This window comes from Triturus cristatus, chromosome 7, assembly GCF_964204655.1.
Source record: "Triturus cristatus chromosome 7, aTriCri1.1, whole genome shotgun sequence".
NCBI classification, from domain to species: Eukaryota; Metazoa; Chordata; class Amphibia; order Caudata; family Salamandridae; genus Triturus; species Triturus cristatus.
The window spans coordinates 721,331,094-721,346,764 of NC_140590.1; the positions used below are offsets into that span (position 1 = coordinate 721,331,094).

The window sequence follows — 15,671 nt, forward strand, 5'->3', positions numbered from 1 at the left end:
CGCTCATCAACGGTAAGATGGTAGGTAAAAATGTTATTGTTTGTAGAGTTATGTAGAGTATTAGACTGAAGAGGCCTCCTAGACCTAAGCATCAATCCATGTGGGACGTTAAGGCTATTTTAGACCTTTTTTGTTCTTGGCCCGATAATTATTTTCTTAACAGGAAATGTCTTTCTATTAAACTTGCAACATTCTTGTGCTTAATTTCCTGCCGTAGAGTCTCTGATATTAAATGCCTTGATATATCTTATAGATATTATGATATGTTTGGTGTCAAATTTGAAATTGTTAGAAGAACCAAAACTATGTCAGATTACATTTTTTATCCTCGTTTCGACCTGCGTAACAAACTTTGTGTTGTAGACTGTATGAAAGAATAGGATAGGAGAATGAATGATTTTCGTCCTCATGATGCAAATCAATTGCTTATTTTCTTTGTTAAACCATTCAAGCCCATTAGCTCTGCCTCCATTGCCAGATGGGTCAAGTCCGCTATGGGACTAGCCGGTGTTGACTTATCTAAATTTCAGGCCCGTTCTCTTAGAGGCGCTATGGCCAGTAAGTCCTTCTGTGTTCCAATTTTTAAAGTGCTACAGCGCACACCTATTGATTTCCTCATTAATCTATTCTTCAAACTGACAACTGTTGAGCGTGCAGCACGGGCTGCGTGATCCACCCTTGTTCACGCTTAGATTAAACACCTTCAAAAATAGGAGCGTAGTATCGTTCCTTATGCTGGCGCACAGCATTTCTTTCACTTGATGCTTTTTTCAAAATTCAACCAAATTGATCCACGTACTCCAGGACATTGAAATAACTTCTTCTAAATGGATGTGAAAGAAATTGGTGGCTATAATCATCCCCAATGATTCCTTTCCCTTTATACCTTCTATCTCTGTTCTTTTTCAAAAACACTTGGTGAAGTACTATGATATTTGGGTGGGGATACATATTCCAATACTTGTTCCGTACCAAAGCCCCTTGCGCTTTTCACATTTTGTTTTGTCTTATTGGATGTGACAAGAGTCTGGATCTTTTTTGCTCTTTTTATGGTGTACCTTGGTTTTTTCTGACAAAACAGCTTACAAGAAGGTGGGAGATTTTACTCTCGTCATTTTTGGTTGATGGGATATGATATATTACCCATGCGCCTATACATTTGAATCCCCCTTATGGCCATCTGGAATGACTTTTATTTGGATTTAAGATGCCACGTACTACTGGGGTGGATCTAAATTAACTTGTACAGATTTTTCTTTTCGGAAACGGTTTACGCTTTATTTATTGCCTTTCGCTAATAATTTACCAGTTAACTATCTTGTTGAGCAAAACACTCCAATTTTATATATATTTTTTTGCTCACAACAATCAGATTGATATTCATTTCATATCGATTCTCAACGGTCTGTTTAACCATGACAATTGATTAGTTTCAATTGATTACTCTCTCCCATATCTCAAACACATTGAGTTATAGCTTGCATGGGTTGCATTTCAGTCTCAATTTGTATGTATTATGTTATGTATATTCTCTTGTCCGGATTGATAAATTTACATACTTATAGGCTTTGCTATCACAACTTTTCATTTGCTTAATGTACTATTGTAATTGATACATATTTATCCACCTTTCCGTGTTATATTGCCCGTTTCAAAATGGCGTTCCATTTTTGCTGCGTAGATGAACATTACTTGTTGTTGTTGTTTTTTATTTTCATATTGGATATTAACCCCTTCCCCGCTCATGACGGAACCGTTCCGTCATGAGCCACGGTTGGCGTGTGCTCATGACGGAACGGTTCCGTCATGACAATCCTGTTGGCGGCCGCTCCGCCTGCGCGGCGCTGTTTCCCCGCCTGTGCGGGGCGACAACGCAAATGGGCGGAGTCATGACGGAACCGTTCCATCATGAGCACAGCTCAACTGTGGCTCATGACGGAGCGGCTCCGTCATGAGCACAGGCCCACCGTGCTGCCCCCCTGCCCCCCCCAGCGCTGCAGCGGAATGTCCGCAGCAGCGAAGGGGTTAATGTATTCAGTGACTTTGTTCTAGTATACACACATTATGCATATTCGTTTGTCCAGGCTGTGTTATCACAACTTTTCAATTGCTTAATGCACTATCGCAATTGATACTTATTTATCCACTTTTTTTCGTGGTATATTGCCCGTCTCAAAATGGCGTTCCATTTTTGCCGCGTAGATGAACATTACTTCTTGTTTTTTATATTTTTTTCATATTGGAAATTAGTGTATTCAGTTACCTTGCTCTAGTCTACATACGTTACATATGATACCACCTTCGGTATTTTGAGTTTTAATTTAATTAGACGGTGTTGCGAACCGTAAATACTGCACGTTTCCATCTCAACTTACAGGTTCTTACAATTTTGGGAGCAGTATTTAGACATTAATTCTGCATGTTCCGCTGTTTTTTACTTCGTACAAAATACCTTTAATACAATCGATTCTTGACCATTTAGACTGTTTACAAATGGAGACTGATTTAGTTATAGGTAATGTAGACCATGATCTGTGGTCTACATTCACACCGATTGGTTATACTCTGACGAGGGGGCGGAGTCCCGTATATTTATATGTCATGGCGGGTCTCTTACTTTGTAACGAGGAACACGCCGTCATATTTGGAAGCCAGTTCAGGCGACTGCCGGTAAGATTGGATGTGAGGCACTATGTGTATGCCCGTGGGGGCGATCTGTATTTAATTCCCGTGGTTGTGGGTTTTCCTACATACTGCCTTGGAATTTCCAGTTGCGGGACAACCACTATTAGGATGCCAATTTGCACTTTGCTTTTGAGACATGCCCTTAACTCGTGTGGCTCTGTGCATTTCCGCTTGCGACATGGCATGCTCAGATTAAGCCCTGATGTTGTTCGAGACTGGGGGCGTTCTGCTTGTCTCTTGTGCGCACCGGGTTGGGTCGTGCGCACTTCATCTGCCTCAGTTTCTACAGGTTAAGACGATTTTTAGCTTTGTCATGCGCACTTCATTTGCCCTAGTTTCTACCGGTCTAGGCGTTTTTTAGCTTGGTCTTACTTTTTCTATTAGTGAGTTAATGTTTGACATGTGACAATCATGCTATATATCTACCAAATAGTGAGCGCTATTAGAGAGATTTACTCTAGATTATTTATGGTTACAGTAGCAAAAGTTGGGCACAGACTGCCATTTATCATGAATTTGGTCATTGTGCTTTTTTTACAGAAATCTGAAGTACTTGTGAAATACACTATACTTCATGGAAATCGCAAGATTTGTTCTATTTTCAAGAACATATACATTGATTCAAGGTACGCTTGTCTTTTGCATTGGACTGTTTTTCACAATACATTTACTCCATTTTGTATATTTTCTTTTTCTTTTTCACTTTTTCTGTTCACACCTATGGACTCTTCTAATTACACTATACTAACATATAGTTTGTGATGTCGCTTGGGTTTTCAAAATACTTGTTGCTTCCATTTTATCACTGTAGCCTAACTGATCAGATGGACACTAACTTTAGGTTGTTCACGGTTTACTTAACATCTGTTTACAAATACCTAACAGGTGGACAGTTTTCAAGAATTAAGCTGCCGTTACTCAGATATTTGTTTTGTATATATGTATATATTGAGATATAAATGTTTTATATGTCAATCTATGTGATGTTATGGGTACTTTTAAATGTTGTCAAAAATCTGTTTTGTCTTTATAATTTTCATACTATATGGTTATTTCTTTGTGTTGCTAGTCCTGTGCTTTATGATTTATTTGTAATATCTATGTTGTTTTATCATGTTACAGCCCTGATGAAGTTCCCCTTGAGGGAATGAAACGCGTTGGCTGACCATTCCTTTTATCTACTGAAATTTAATTGAAATTAAAGAAGACATTTAGTTACAAAGCTTTGGCTCATTGGACTATCTCATTCGTGCACCCCCATTCTCATTTGTTTATGTTGTATTTATCTGGAGCACAGTAGCGCCATTCAGCGGCTGGCGTATGGGGTTGATTGCACGATAATTATCATATTTATCTTGAGAACTGATGTGAGGTGCGGCAAGAAGGGCCTGCCGTTGTTGCAGTTGGAATATCATTGAAATACCTTCATTTATTTATGTTGGTAAATCACACGTAAGATGAAATATATTCAATTGTTTCTCATGTAAGTCCTTCTGGTCTGGTGGTAAGTTGGATGATATACTCAAAGCAGCGGACTGGTCCAATGCATCCACCTTTGCTCGACACTATTGCAAACCTATCGAGCACATGTCCAACGTTGTCCTACACGGCTACCAACATGCATAATGTAGCCTCCGGTCTTGTAATGAAATTGCGATTCTCCTATTAACATGATCAGAGAATCTGGATTTTATTAAAGACACGGAGGCTAATATTATCCCTCCCGTCCCTCCCTGGGTCGGACAATTCCTCGCTTATTCTGTTCTTTCTAAATGCATCTTTACGATTGTTGCTCTTTCTAATCTTTGCCTGTATTTATTTATTATGCCATTGCATTATTCAATTTTGATGCTCTGTTATTTTAACTTGTTTAACATACTCCTCCTTCTTTTCAGACAACTCCTCTTAATGGATTCTTCTCATCATCATTGTCTCCTCCTCACTTTTCATCGTTATCTCCTTCCGGACACTTGGATCCTCCGCCTTCAAAATTAAGATGAATCTCACCTTTTGGAACTCTTTGGAACTTTTTCGTTGTTCTTCCACATTTAAAAGAGGCAGTCTGTTTGGTGCTCATGCCCTTAATACAATCTGTGTTCTGTTCTAGAACTGTTTTGCTTTATGATGTAGTGCGGCTGCTTGTGACTGCATTAAAAGATTAATGCATAATGTTAGCCTCCGTGTCTTTAATGAAATTAAAGATTCTCTGATCATGTTAATAGGAGAATCGCAATTATTGATTAGTGAAAATGGTGTGCTGTCTGTTACAGTGACCGACCTGGGCATATGGCCACTGCAGCCCCCTCCCCTAGCGCCAACATGTTCTTACTGGCTCTATTATCGGTGCGCCACCTTCACCTCTGAACCTGACCTTGGGCCTTGACGGAAGTGGAAGATGGGGGTCCAATACTTCTGGGTGATTGGCTAAAAGAAGGTGAGTAGCTACAGGAGCTTCCTTCATTTGTCACCCATTCTAGATGGCTGACAGAACTCTCCTCTGGACACAATCAAGTTGTAACTCTTTGAATTCTGGCATTTGATTTAGTATTCTGCTCACTAACACTGGAAATAAATAAGAGTATGCAATTCCTCAATGAACTCAAAGTCGTTGTACAGAGCTCTTGCTAAGGTCATCTTGGTGCTTAATTTGAGCCAGTGGTTTCTGGTGCTCTGCACCGGCACTCAATGGTCAAGACCAGTGCTTTGGACAGTCTGCCATATGGTGGCGCTGTCTGTCTAATTTAGAGATGAACAAAACAGTTTATTAATTCAATAGAGATTGAAAATGACTATTACCTGCCCCCTAAGCCATTTTATAGCTTTGGGGTCTGGAATAGTCAAATTGTCACACTTATAGGAGTGTGATGCTTAGTAGTTGTGTTGGAACTATTATTGGCAGCTCTGGCGGGGGCAATGTGCAGTGCAAGCGGCAGTGGTCTTCTGGCGAGATCCCTGGCACTTATTATTTATACAAATTAAGCACTAGCCTCCTTACAGCGTTTTCCATAATTCTATTTTGGGCGAAAATGGGACTTTCTTAATAAATCATTATATTGTATCCTCTGGATTTTCTACAGCCACTAATAAAACCTGGCAGAATAGAAGCTGGAAAAGGACCTGAATATGGGGAAAACCATCCAGAAATCGGTGGGAAACAACTATTTCCACTGCATTCACCAGTCTTCAGGGTAAAGCCCCTAATAGTGTGGTAATACCTCACCCCAGCATTACAATACCACAGAGGGTCTGTACTTCTAGGTGCGGCATTTCCATATTAAAGTTACAGATGGCCTCCGAGTTGTGCTACTCTGGCATTTCCCCATGGACTGCAGGTTAGGAGACTGCTTTCGGAGAAGGATGGGCTGCCATAACCTAGTCATACTTCCAAAGCCTCCATGGCCCCATTGTAAGTCCCAGCTGCCTGAAGTGTGTGGCTGCTTGAACACTTCTGACAGGGCTGATTTTTATTTCTAGTCTGGCCCTTCTTTATTTTTGTTTAGAGTTTTATATAGCGCGAAGTAGACCCAAGACATCGGGTATCAGAGCGCTTTACACGAGCACCAGTTTCGTTATAGATGGACACATTCATTTTTGTTAGGTACAGGGAGAGTAAGTGATTTGCCCAGAATCACAGGATGTTGAGCGTCGTTGCTGAGACTCAAACCCACTGCCCCAGCTTCGAGATGGACCGCTCTAGCCATAAGGCTACATCCTCTCCCATCTTCTGAGAAGTGTAATGTGCCTGCAAGTGTAGTCAGTTCTACCGCTGTGCGTAATTTGTCATGATTCTGGATGCATATGTTTCTGTCCCAGTGGCATCGCTTTCTCGAACTCTCTGGCAGACTGGCTTAATGTTCTTATTGCTTTCTTGGCAGACTACTCAACTCAGCTGTTAAGCAGGTACATCCAAAGAGAACACAGAATAAGGATAAATTCCCTTACTGGGCTTTGGAGAGACTGGCAGTGGCAGTCAGAGGTGAGGGAGCCAGCAAGTTAAAAAGGCGAGCAGAGGCAGAGCCCAAGCAAGGGCATGGCGTGGCTCCAAGTGCCCGTGCCTCGCGCCAATAACGTGTTTGGCATATAATTAATACATTAAACATCATGTAAAAATATGACAAAAGCACATTAAAATAAAAAAATTGCCTATTTTTAACAAGCGGAAATGTTTCACTTTAGTACCTCAAGTTATATCACTGTTATTTGTTATTGGATTTGTACAGCGCACTATCACCCATGAGGGTATCCTGGCACTTTGCAGGTGTGCGGTGCTAGCCCAGATAGGGCTTACTCATAAAGGCAGGTCTTCAGCTTCTTGTGGAATTCAAGAAGAGATGAGGAGGCTCTAATGTGGGGTGGGAGATCGTTTCACGTGTTGGTGGCGATGTATGAGAAGGCATGCCCCCCTGATCTGCTTTTTCAAATCTGTGGGCTGTGTGCTAGTGAGTCTAGCTGAGCAGAGGTGTCTGGATGGTTAATGGAACTGTACACAGCTGTTGCAGTAGGCTGTTCCTATGTTGTGTAGTGCTTTGTATGTGTGGGTGAAAAGCGTGAATTGTGCGAGCTTATGTATCGGTAGCCAGTGTATTTCTCTCAGGCGTGGCTTGATATGAGAGTATCATGGGAAGTTGTGGACCAGTCTGGCTTCTTCTTTCTGGGTAGTTGCCAATTTTTTTGTTAACTGATTGGTGATTCCCCATATAGAGGGGTTTTTTCCATAGTCCAGTCTGCTGGTGATGAGGGCTTGGGTGAACTTTTTTCCTGGTGTTTTTAGGTAGCCACTTAAATATCTTTTTCAGCATTGATGTGGAAGCAGGATGTGTATTGGGAGGCATTTAAGAAAAGCATGACCTCAGAAATATTCCTGTCCCCCTCGCCTTGACAAAAATGTCATTAATAAACTAAGATGAAAGTCAGTTGTCATGTGCACCCCATACATGGCTGTTAGACCTGTCAGCCCTTTGGGTGGTCCCTCCTTATCATTATTTATTTTGTCCCACTTTTGCCTCAAACCCTGTTTGAATTTTTCCTTTTTGGGAACCACCAGACTTTTTCGTGTTGCTGCAGATTCAGGGAGCCATTTTAGCTACCCCTGAAACTTCTGTCTGAGGGCCTGGAGCACAAAATGGTGGCCACCTGTGACATCACCAGCATCCACTGGAACCTACCAGCACCTTCCAGAACATTCCAGGAGATTCCAGAACCCTGTGACCGTTGGAGGCGGTTTAGAATGTTGGGAGGATAAGAGAGGCAGTTGTCAGTTGGAGCTGGCAGTTGGCACCTGACTGGTGAAGAGAGAGGAGCACAACAGTGAAGGAGGAAGGAGTGAAGCAGCAGGGGTGGAAACTTGTGCCTGGAGTGGGGTCCATAAACCCACCCTTGATACTTGTCCCTACTGATGGATCCCAGCCTATAGCCCTGTGTGGGAAGAAGACAGAAAAACTCATCCTAAGGACCTGAACAGCAGGAACAGGCCTTAGAAGCAGAAAGCAGCAAGATCCTGACCTGAGAACTGGTTTCCCTGGAGTCCGGCGTCGAGTAGCCTGAAGACCTGGAGCCCGAGGTGGAGAAACGGCGCTGACTGAAGTAGCAGACGTCGTACCCGGAGCCGCCTGAGGTCGTGAGAGGGCGCCGACGGAGGTCGTGAGGAATACCAGAGGTCGAGGAGGAAGTGAACCGAGGTCGAGCGAGCGGCGTCATCGGAGGAGTGAAGTCCGCCCTCCGGAGTCGTCGGAGACCGAGGTAGAGGAGCACCGGAGGTCGGGAGTGAGGATCGCACTCCGGAGTCGCCCGGAACCTGTGTGGAGGAGCACCGGAGGTCGGGGGTGAGGATCGCACCCCGGAGTCGCCGGAAGTCGACATCGAGGCCAGGCCGGCCGACGTCATCGGAGCCGAGAGCGCCATCGGACCGGAGCCGCCCGAAGTCGACATCGTGAAGAGACTGCCCGACGCCGTCGAATCGGAGGTCGAGATCGAACCGAGGCCACCGACATCGGACCGGAACCGCCTGCCGGCGTCGTCAAAGAACTGACATTGTGCCGAGGCCGCCGAGACCGAACCGGAACCGCCTCACGGCGTCGACACGACTCCAGCGGCGTCGGAACATCAGAAAAGGGCAGTAAGTGGAGTAGAGGGCGCCTAAGGCCCTGTGGAGACCTGAGAGACTGCTCTAAGGGGCTAGGGAGGTGCTGAAACCCACCTGACTGTGCCTGGGGTGAACTGGGACTATCCTAGAGAGGTTGTGTGGAGAAGGAAAGCCAGGGCATTGGTATTCCCCCCTTTGATCTACCTCAGTTTAGGCCTCAGCCTTATCCCAGTCAGGGAGTAGCCCCCCCTCAAGCCTTCCACAACCCTACAAGCTGTGCCTGGGCCAAATCAGCCCATAAGAAATTGAAGTCATCTGATTATATGAGGGTTGCTGTATACTTTTAATTATTTATTGGGGGTACTGTATTTATTGAATTTTTACCTATTTATTGCTGCACTATATTTATAGGTCCACAGGACTTGATGGTGTACAATATTTATTGGTACAGTATTTATTGCCTCAAAGTATTTAATTGTCTGTATATGTTGCACTTGTATTTATGCCCTGTTATTTATGATCACCCCTATTTATTTCATCAAACAGCCAATATTTATTTGACCTGCACTAATTGAAACTTGTATATTGTGATTGACCTATTTATTTTTCCAATCAGCAACTAAGAGAAAAAGATAAAGAAAGAATATTTTCATAATTTTTACGGTGTAGAGTCGTTTTTGGAACGGATGCACGCATGGTTATTGTGTGGGTATATTGTATGCTTAGCACTGCGCCTGTTTCCTGACCACTCGAGCCAAGCTACCACAGTGTGTCCGGAAGACCACCACCACCCCTTCTAGTGTGGGAGTGGTTTTCCAACATAAATTGGTGTTCAGTGGTGGGATAGAGCTGTGCCTACATATACTCAACAATAACTGTGGGTAGTCCATAGGCCTACACCGGGAGTTTTCTCACAGCGGCCTTCCTAATTGTGGGTTTTTGTTTTTTCCAAATTTACTCTGGTGGTGGGAGGAGGTATTATTAAAGGTACCCCCCTACATTGCTACTGCACAAAACCTGTCCTCTAACCTGAGTGGGCAAGATGGAGTTTGTACTGGAAGATTTAGAAACGTACACTGTGGCCCAACTCAGGGAGTTTTGCCAGCGGGAGGGGGTGTACTGTCCCCCAGGAGCAAAGAAGGGTGCACTCCAAACCAGCTTAAGGGCTTGGGGGGAGGCACGCCGAGAAAGCAAGGCTGAGGAGGAAGACAGGGATGGAGAGCCTAACCCCGAGGGGGCTGAGACGTACCAACCTGAGGTGGGGAACCTGTCAGCAGGGCCCAGGACACTTTCTAGGAAGGGCAGCACTGTCTCTAGTGGGGGCTTATCCAGCGTGGAGTTAGCAGATCGGAGAGAGAAAAGACAGCTCACATGGGATTTAGCAAAGCTGGAGAAGGAGAAGGAGGAACAGAGGTTGGCTCATGAGACGGAGAAAGAGAGGATGGCTCATGAGATAAGACTGAAAGAGATAGAGCTTCAGATCCTAAGAATTGGAGCACCAACTGTTCCTAATGGTGGCAGCCAAATCCAAGAGTCCACCAGGGAACCCAAACCTTACCTGCCAAAGGACATAGTAGCTAGCTATGGGGCGGGTGACGACATCGCCAAGTGGCTAGCAGCCTATGAGGTCTCGTTGAGGGCCCATGGGGTTCCAGTGAAGTATTGGGGAGGAGGATTGTATAGGTACATGCCTCCAGCTGGTAGGGATGCTTTATTGGCCCTCGAAGAGGATGAGCAGACCCACTACCCCACCATGAAACTGGCGCTCATCAGAAAGTTTGGACTAACACCTGAAAAGTACAGACAGAAGTTCAGGGGTAGTCACAAGCTGGGCACACAGAATTGGGTGGACTTCCTGGACTATGCAAAGAAGGCACTAGAAGGTTGGATTCAGGGCAGTGAAGTAAGGAACTACGAGGAGCTGTTTGACCTAGTACTGAAGGAACACCTACTCGAGAAATGTTTCCCTGAACTGCGGCAACACCTGGTGGATAGCAAGCTGACCAGCCCCCGGAAGCTTGCTGAGGAGGCGGACATTTGGGCTAGTACCCGGGTGTCCACAAGGGGGACTGGAGGGGATACTCAAAAGGCCGGACAGGGCGCCCCCCAGAAGAAAGAGGGAGGGGAAAAGAAAAAGGAGTTCTCCAAAGGCCCCCAAAATAACTTCCAAGGGAAGGGAACAGGATTCACCTCTAAGGCTAACCCACCCAGAAACCCTAATCCTGGCCAGAGTCAGCAGCCAAGGGTTGTCCATTGCTACGAGTGCGGTGGCGTTGGACACTATAAAGGAGATCCGAAGTGTCAGAAACGATCACCCCCTCCCACTGGAGGAAAGCCCCCCGGAGTAGCTAGTGTAGTGCTCGGGGAGGAGATGCCCTTAACTAAGGGAAGGGAGTGGGCGGGTGTCACTTTAGTGTCCCTGGGAGAACGGGAGATGGTTCCTAAGATCCAGGTGCCCGCAAATACCGCAAAGTATGGGCAGTGGATCACCATCAACGGCCAAAGAGGGGAGGCTCTGAGAGACACAGGAGCCAGTATGACTATGGTGCGTAGCCAGCTGGTGTCTCCAGAGCAGGTAGTTCCCGATGTACTCCACCCAGCCGCGATGGCTGACGGCAGAACAGGTCACTATCCCGTGGCCGAGGTTCCCTTTGAATGGGGGGGGGTTGCAGGTTCACTTCGAGTTGCCGTAAGCCCTGCCGTGCCAGTCGATTGTCTGCTGGGGAATGACATGGAGCACAACGCTTGGAAGGAGGTGGAATACCGGACTCACACCGAGATGCTGGGTACACCTGACTGGGCCTGTGTTAGCACAAGGTCCGCGACTACCCGAAGAGGGAGTTCATTTCGGCTGGAGCCTGGAACAAAGGCCCAGCCAGCTGCCAGTCAAGGGAAGAACCGAGGACAGGAGGAGCCTGCCTCGGCGTCTCCACCCCGTAGGACGGATAGGCCACCGGAGGTGGTGGACCAGGAGTCTGCGGAGGGGGACGTTACCAACCTGGAGGACCTACCCATCCCGGCCGAGTGGCACGTGGAGGGATGCCCGTCCAGGGAGGAATTCTGCCAGGGCCAGAGGGAGTGCCCTACCCTTGAGGGGCTGAGGCGACAGGCCGAAGCCCAGGCAGCAGGGAACGTTGAAGGGAACTACAGTGTTTACTGGGAGGATGGCCTCCTCTACAGTGAACCCAAGGCACCCCTACATGGATCGTCACGAGCCTTGGTAGTTCCTCAACGTTATCGAGCCTTCCTTTTGGAGTTGGCTCACGAGATACCATTGGCAGGACACCTGGGGCAAGACAAGACCTTCGCCCGTCTTGTCCCACACTTTTATTGGCCTCAGATGAAAGTGACGTCCGATACCTACTGCCGGACATGTGTGTCTTGCCAAGCCAGTGGGAAAACAGGGGTGAAGCTGAAAGCTCCCCTGGAACCACTCCCTGTCGTTAGCACCCCCTTTGAAAGGGTGGGCATCGACATTGTGGGTCCATTAGATCCACCAACTACAGCTGGTCACAGGTTTATCCTGGTTCTGGTGGATCATGCCACACGGTACCCAGAGGCAATACCTCTGAGGACCATAACAGCACCTGTTGTGGCTAGGGCCCTGATGGGAATCTTTACCCGAGTGGGTTTTCCCAAGGAAGTTGTGTCCGACAGGGGGACCAACTTCATGTCAGCATATATGCGGGCAATGTGGAAGGAGTGTGGAGTGACCTACCGGTTCACAACTCCTTACCACCCCCAGACCAATGGTCTGGTGGAAAGGTTTAATAAAACCTTGAAAGGCATGATCAGAAGTCTGCCTGAAAGCCTGCGGAGGAAATGGGACGTCCTCCTACCCTGTTTACTTTTTTCCTACAGGGAAGTGCCACAGAAGGGAGTGGGCTTCAGCCCCTTCGAGCTTCTGTATGGGCACCCTGTACGCGGACCTCTTAACCTGGTGAGAGACGGATGGGAAAGAACTCCCAGAAAGCTCCCCCAGGATGTGGTGAGCTACATGATGGCCTTCCGGAGCCAAATGGCTAAGTTGTGGAAGCAAGCTTCTGACAACTTGGAAGCCAGCCAAGCAGTAATGAAGGCGTGGTATGACCACAATGCTCACCCGGTGGAGTTGGAGCCTGGCCAGAAGGTGTGGGTGATCGAACCCGGAGAGCTTAGTGCCCTCCAGGATCGCTGGTCAGGACCCTTTGAGGTGTTGGAGAAGAAGGGTAAGGCTACCTACTTGGTGGACCTGAAGACCCCTCGTCAGCCCCTGCGGGTGCTGCATGCCAACCGCCTCAAACCCCACCACGAGAGGCCCGAAGTCATCTTGATGATGGTGACTGACGGAGGAGAGGACGTGGAAAGCGAGCCTCTCCCTGATCTGTTTGCGTCTCAGGAAAAGGATGGGTCGGTGGAGGGAGTGATTCTCTCCCCATCTCTAACTCCTGAACAGCAGGAGGACTGTCGCCAGGTCCTGGGGCAGTACTCTTCGTTGTTCTCCCTTGTCCCGGGTAGGACTCACCTGTGCGTCCATGACGTGGACACAGGAGACAGCCCACCTGTGAAGTCCAAGATCTACCGGATGTCAGACAAGGTGAAGGCCAGCATTCATAGTGAGGTCACTAAGATGCTGGAGCTAGGAGTGATTGAACCTTCTAGCAGCCCCTGGTCCAGTCCGGTGGGGTTAGTACCAAAAGCTGCACCACCGGGTGCCCAACCAGAACTGAGGTTCTGTGTGGACTACCGGGGACTGAATTCAGTGACAAAGACTGATGCACATCCGATCCCTAGGGCGGATGAATTGATTGACCGGCTGGGAGCTGCCCAATATCTAAGTACCTTTGACCTTACTTCAGGGTACTGGCAGATCTCTTTGACTGATGGAGCAAGGGAAAGGTCAGCCTTCTCCACGCCCCATGGCCACTACCAGTTCTGTGTGATGCCCTTTGGGCTCAAGAACGCACCTGCCACGTTTCAGCGCCTGGTAAACCAGATCCTCACCGGAATGGAGAGTTTCTCTGCTGCTTATCTGGATGACATAGCCGTCTTCAGTAGCAGCTGGGAGGATCACTTGCGTCACCTGCAAGCTGTTCTCCAGGCCCTGAGACAAGCTGGATTGACGATCAAGGCCAGCAAGTGCCAGATCGGGCAGGGGTCGGTAGTGTACCTTGGACACTTGGTGGGTAGGGGAACGGTGCAACCCCTCCAGGCGAAGATCGAGGCCATCATGGCCTGGGAACCCCCCAAGACACAGACTGAGGTCCGAGCATTTTTGGGCCTCACGGGATACTACCGCCGCTTCGTGAAGGGGTACGGTACCATCGTAGCCCCCCTCACGGAGCTCACGTCCAAGAAACAACCTCGACGGGTAGTCTGGACGGAGGCTTGTCAGCAAGCCTTTGAGAGATTGAAGAAAGCCATGTGCGAGGCCCCGGTCTTAAGGGCCCCAGACTTTTCCAAGAAGTTCATTGTCCAGACAGATGCATCAGAACATGGCATTGGGGCAGTGTTATCGCAACTCAACGAAGAGGGTCTGGATCAACCCGTGGTCTTCCTATCCAGGAGACTACTTCCCAGGGAACAGAAGTGGAGTGCAATAGAGCGTGAAGCCTTTGCAGTGGTATGGGCTCTGAAGAAGTTGCGGCCATACCTGTTTGGCTCGCACTTCCTAGTTCAGACCGACCACCGACCCCTTCGTTGGCTGATGCAAATGAAGGGGGAGAATCCCAAGTTGTTGAGGTGGTCTATTTCCCTACAGGGGATGGACTTTCAGGTGGAACATCGGCCTGGAGTGGACCACGCCAATGCAGACGGTCTCTCAAGGTATTTCCGCCTTAGTGATGAGAACTCCCAAGGGGTTGGGTAGCTCTCCCCACTTTCAGCTGGGGGGGACGCGTGTTAGACCTGTCAGCCCTTTGGGTGGTCCCTCCTCATCATTATTTATTTTGTCCCACTTTTGCCTCAAACCCTGTTTGAATTTTTCCTTTTTGGGAACCACCAGACTTTTTCGTGTTGCTGCAGATTCAGGGAGCCATTTTAGCTACCCCTGAAACTTCTGTCTGAGGGCCTGGAGCACAAAATGGTGGCCACCTGTGACATCACCAGCATCCACTGGAACCTACCAGCACCTTCCAGAACATTCCAGGAGATTCCAGAACCCTGTGACCGTTGGAGGCGGTTTAGAATGTTGGGAGGATAAGAGAGGCAGTTGTCAGTTGGAGCTGGCAGTTGGCACCTGACTGGTGAAGAGAGAGGAGCACAACAGTGAAGGAGGAAGGAGTGAAGCAGCAGGGGTGGAAACTTGTGCCTGGAGTGGGGTCCATAAACCCACCCTTGATACTTGTCCCTACTGATGGATCCCAGCCTATAGCCCTGTGTGGGAAGAAGACAGAAAAACTCATCCTAAGGACCTGAACAGCAGGAACAGGCCTTAGAAGCAGAAAGCAGCAAGATCCTGACCTGAGAACTGGTTTCCCTGGAGTCCGGCGTCGAGTAGCCTGAAGACCTGGAGCCCGAGGTGGAGAAGCGGCGCTGACTGAAGTAGCAGACGTCGTACCCGGAGCCGCCTGAGGTCGTGAGAGGGCGCCGACGGAGGTCGTGAGGAATACCAGAGGTCGAGGAGGAAGTGAACCGAGGTCGAGCGAGCGGCGTCATCGGAGGAGTGAAGTCCGCCCTCCGGAGTCGTCGGAGACCGAGGTAGAGGAGCACCGGAGGTCGGGAGTGAGGATCGCACTCCGGAGTCGCCCGGAACCTGTGTGGAGGAGCACCGGAGGTCGGGGGTGAGGATCGCACCCCGGAGTCGCCGGAAGTCGACATCGAGGCCAGGCCGGCCGACGTCATCGGAGCCGAGAGCGCCATCGGACCGGAGCCGCCCGAAGTCGACATCGTGAAGAGACTGCCCGACGCCGTCGAATCGGAGGTC

The 15,671-nt window shown here is 48.1% G+C and overlaps 1 long non-coding RNA gene across 1 annotated transcript in view; it reads left to right on the forward strand.

Annotated features, from left to right (window-relative positions):
• LOC146810419 (uncharacterized) overlaps positions 1-4,852 on the forward strand; it is a 91,461-nt gene extending 86,609 nt beyond the window's left edge. Inside the window, exon 3 of the long non-coding RNA XR_014965687.1 lies at positions 4,581-4,852. This is a non-coding gene — a long non-coding RNA (uncharacterized LOC146810419). The remainder of the gene's footprint in view (positions 1-4,580) is intronic.
• Positions 4,853-15,671: the final 10,819 nt, after the last annotated feature.